Here is a 5,042-nt window from a genome sequence, read left to right as displayed (position 1 = left end):
GTATGGGGGACTTTTGGGATAGCATTGAAAATGTAAACGAGGAAAATACCTAATAAAAAAATAAATTAAAAAAAAAAAGAAATGAGCAGTTCTCATTGGGATATCTACTTATATGTTTACATGATAAGAAAAGCTTAAACTGTTAGTCTGGATGGAGATGGGCAATGTTCCATAGGGCAATTTACAAACCGTTGTGAAGGAATGTGTGAGACAACAAGGATTCCAAAAACAGCAGAAAGTGAATTAACAAACAAACAAACAAACACCTTTGAATTTCTAGAACTGGTCTCAAAGCAAAGTGGGAACAAACCTCTTCAGACAACCATACCCTTTGCTCACAAAGGACGGTTGCCTCTGCTTCCAAGGCACTGGGNCAGGGGAGATAATTAGCACAGATGTTTTCCCTTCCCGACACCATGCACGGGCTTCCCACAGACAGTGAAAAACTCTTCTGGGATGGGTACATCCACATCACAGTTCCTGCCCGTTGTGGAAGAGGGCTAACAAAGGCGGTAACAGTCANAACACCAGGAAGTCTGTGGTGAACCGGTCTCTGCATAAATGAAACTAGAACAATGGCACTAACAATGGCTATGCCAATGTGGAAGGGGGAAAATTTCTCAGGGTCTCAGCCCTAGGCAAAGAACTACAGGCTACTGGGAGAGTTGGCCTCTCCCAGGCACGAGTCCTTTATTGACTGTCCAATACCAAGTGTTCAGCCCTGATACCAAATACACACAAACAACAAAAACAGACTCAGCAGCCTATACCTGCACTTTTGTGAAACACACACACATATGTAACAATAATTACCAAAGGAGAAGAGGGTATAAGATTGAGAGTGGGAAAACACAGGTAGGGTTGGAGAGAAGATAGGAGGGGANTCATGATGTAATTCTATTCTGTTTGAAATTGGAAAAAAAAAAGTGTACAAAAAATATAATCACCATTACAGGAATTTAAACACCCACACAGCATAAGTGATGAAACCATTCAGATATTTGAGATTCAGAGAAAGTAAAACATGTTGAAATCTAAAAATTTTAAGAAAAAACTGTCATTCAGACCAAAAGGCAAGTTAACCAATTTACACTCCCACAAATAAAAACCATGTAGATTAAAAGAAAACAGCCAGAAAAGAATCAACAAGGAACAAAGAAACAAACAAAAAACCCTAAAAAGCATGCAGCACATACATGAAAGTCTGAGTGTTACTATCCCCAAATGAGACAGGGTCATTGCTAACTTTGGTTAAACATGTGAGTGTATAATTTCCCATGGATGAAATGCGAATGGCCCAGCTGGCTAAGGAAACAGATGCCAGAGGCTGAAGCAGCGCCACAGAAAGAGGGAGAGGACAAGAATGGGCAAAGTGACCAATCATTTTTACTGTGTCTCTCACTCTTTTGTCGAAAGCAACGCAGGCTGGTGATTATAAACGAGAATGTCAGAGTTACACACACATACATAAGCAAGATTTATCAGCTGCACAAATGCACAATTAAGTGTGAATGGTTAAAAGAAATCCATCAAAAGGACTCAAAAAGAAGAACATAAATGCCAAACCACCGTCCAGCAAGGAATAACTTCATCATCCAAAGCTGACCTCATTATGTGCTAAAGGAAAGATGGTGTACCTTGGAAAGTGGCTTTCCTTGTGGCAGTTGATCCCACCAACATAGATCACACTGGGCATCATGGGTTTGGGGAACTCCAAAGCAAAGTCTCTGCCTAACAACCAAATGGACACTGGGCTGAAGAGTTCTGTCATACTCACTGGTGTCTGGAGAACATCAGAGGCAATATTTGCAGCACTTTTGAAAAAAGTATGACAAAATGCACACTCCCCCATTTAAAAGGTCACTTATTTTTCTCCTTGAATCATGGTGTCTGTGTATTTCAAGAGAGCTCTGGGGACAAAAGAGGGAGGACTGTGGCACTGGGTGCCATCTTCAAGATATTGACAAAATATTCCCCTGCTGAAGACCACAGATGGGAGAGAGAAAGACTTGACTACAATTAAACCAAAGACATTGAAATGATCCAAAAACACAGCATTAAAAGAAGTCTGCTTCAAGTACTCCACTAACTTCTTGTCATTAAACAAACTCCTACAGCGTGAAAATAAGAGTTCAAAGAAACCTTTGGCAGGACTCTTCAGTAAAAGTGTTCCCTCTTCCTGGATTTTCCATTGAGATTCAGTGAACTCCTGGTAAAAATCCTTGAGAGTGTGAAAAACTTAATATGTTTTCATTGTACAATTCAGAGATTTCCCCAGCTGCCAACTCACCTCTGGGATGACTACCACCACCTCATGCCCTCTGTGAATGAGTTTCTCCACAACCATCTGCCTCCAGGTAGTGAACCACTACCTCCCATCCAACGGTATCACCAGCAGCCTGCCTGCCTGGGCAAAGCCAGAGGCCAGGAACAGACAGAGAGGAAGGGAGGTTAGAAAGGCTGCAGGAACCATGGGAGAAGCACAGCCCAAGGCAATCCAGCTGCTGAGATCTGTGCTCGCCTAACACAGCAGAAGACGTGTAGTCAAAAGAAATATCTACCCACTCAGGAGGGCGTGTACCCTCAAACAGTCACAGACACGGATTGACTTGGGAGAACGTTAATAAATGAGCATGAATTATTAAGAAAACAAATATACTTGTTTTTGAGAGCTTTTTGTGAGCATAATCGAACACTGTGAGCTTAGAAATTATTATGAGGAAATACACTAGACCCTAAGGAGTCCAATTATACAAAAGGAAGCAAGTTTCAAAGAAGCTTATATTTCTAGGATTGGTCTCAAAGCAAAATCTGGATACTTTCTGCAGGTTACCACACTGTGTTCCAAAGGGATTTATTGCCTCTGCTTTCAAGCCTCAAGGGAAGGGTCCTGAACCTGTCCTCCTCCCAAGAGACAGAGAATCAACTCTGCCAGAGAGCAGGGATGCTGTCTCTGTGCACACATTGGTTTTCTTGTTCCATTTTCAAACACTCTTTCATCTGCCTTGCTGACTCGAGACTGACAACCATCTCCACAGACCAATCCAGGGACTTAAAGGAAGGTGACCATCAACCTCCTTACAAAATCCCCTCTGAGTCACTGGAAGCCATAGGCAGACATTCTCTGTGAAGAAGCAGAGAGAGCTCTGCTGTGATGCCCCTCAGTAGCCCAGGGACCTTCTCCACAGAGCAATGGCTCTGTCTCCCATGGCACTGCAGCATCTGCAGGGTTGCTTCCACCTTGTGGCTACTTTGAACAGTGCTGCTATCAGCACCACATGCAGGGTTTTCTTAGGAATTGATCTCAAGTCCTTCAACCAGGATTAAGGCTGCTAGCTCAGGAGGAAGTTCTAGTGCTCACTGCTAAGAAACTATTAGACAGCTCTATGAGGGGCGGTAGCATTTTAATTTCCCTCCAGGCCTCCATTACTGCCTGGCCTCCACATCAACTCTGAAGCTATTTTTACTTCTCTTTAGTGTACTCCTCCTGNTGCTGGGCATGACATCTTGTAGATCTTGTGGGTTCTGCTTGCATTTTGTAACCACCCCCATCTCCTGCCTGATCTTGCCAGGACAGGAGAACAACACTTGAATTTGAAAGACCTGACACTGGAGTCGCTAATCTTCAGAAATACCACTGTCTCCCTTTCCCATCAATTGGTTGAAAATCTCTCATTCACCAAATACACAAGAATGTGAGACAAATACTCACCNAGAACAAAGCCTTTGACTCTCAGCACAGCCTGGTTTCAGAAGAGTTGCTCTAAGTAGACAGAAGCCCCTGGAGCTGCATAGACACTGGGTCTGGTTAACTTCACTATGTGATATTTTAATTAATCTGCAAGGTTTTTGTTGTTGTTGTTAATTTTGGTTTGGTAGTTTGAGATGGGGTTTCTCTGTATAACCCTGGCTGTTCTAGAACTCGCTCTGGAGACTAGGCTGTCCTTGAGTGTACACAGATCTGCATGCCTCTACCTCCTGAGTGCTGGGATTGAAGCCATGCACCATCACTGCCTGGCATATTTGCAAGTATTTTTGAATAATAAAGTCTACTTGATAGTTTTGAGACAGGCACATCAAAGATTANTTTGTGTGTTCTTTGAAAATTATTGCTTATTATTTATGTCAGTGTGTTTTGCTCCATGTATGTATGTGCCCCACATGCATGCAGTGCCTGTGGGGATCAGAAGAAATCTGTGAACCTGGAGTTACTTTGGAGCTGTGATGGGGTTCCTGGGATTTAACCCTGGGTCTTTTGAAAAGTGAGAGATAGTCTCAACCACTGAATCATATCTCCAGCTCCACAAATTATTTTAACTGGTCATGAGTATGAGGAAAGTTTTTTATTATTTTGATTATTTTAAATATTAAGAAATATTGTAATTGGGGTGACAGTTATGAAAACTATACTGCTTAATGAATAGATTATTTTGCTTGATAGAGTACTGTAAACATTTTACACACGCAAAGATACAGAGTGCATCTTTATATTGTATGCTATCATTATTTTAAAGATAAACAAGTAAAGTCTTGAAACACTGAATAAGGCAGAATGGAATTAAAACACACAGGTCTGTTGTTATACGTCATTTCCAGAGGAAGCAACAGAGTGTTAGACATGAATTCAAGTGAATCCTAACTTAAAAAGCTTAGGGCAGCGGCTCATTCCAAAGTCTAAAAGGCTGTCTTAGTTAGGGCTTCTGTTGCTGTGATAAAAGACCATAGGAAAAGCAGCTTGGCAAGGAAAGGGTTTCTTTCAGCTTTCCACTCTCAGGGGACAGTGCCTCTGTAAAGGATGGCAGGGCAGGAAATCCAGGCAGGAACCTGAAGGCAGGAACTGAAGCAGAAGCCAACGATGAATGCTGTTGATAGGTTTGATCCTCATGGCTTGCTCAGTCTGCTCCATTATGCAACCCAGAACAACACCTCTCATAGCCTGGGCCCTGCCTCTCATAGCCTGTTCCCTGGCTAACCAATCCCTAAATAAGAAAATGCAGGAGAGGGAGAAGAGCCTGAGGCAATCCAGAGGCTGCCACTCTCTT

The 5,042-nt window shown here is 42.5% G+C and overlaps 1 pseudogene; it reads right to left on the bottom strand.

Annotated features, from left to right (window-relative positions):
- Positions 1 to 99: 99 nt before the first annotated feature.
- On the bottom strand, positions 100 to 3,903 carry LOC115030285 (annotated as a pseudogene).
- Positions 3,904 to 5,042: the final 1,139 nt, after the last annotated feature.

This window comes from Mus caroli, unplaced genomic scaffold, assembly GCF_900094665.2.
Source record: "Mus caroli unplaced genomic scaffold, CAROLI_EIJ_v1.1 scaffold_19778_1, whole genome shotgun sequence".
Lineage (NCBI taxonomy): Eukaryota > Metazoa > Chordata > Mammalia > Rodentia > Muridae > Mus > Mus caroli.
This window is presented reverse-complemented; position numbering and strand designations above follow the sequence as displayed.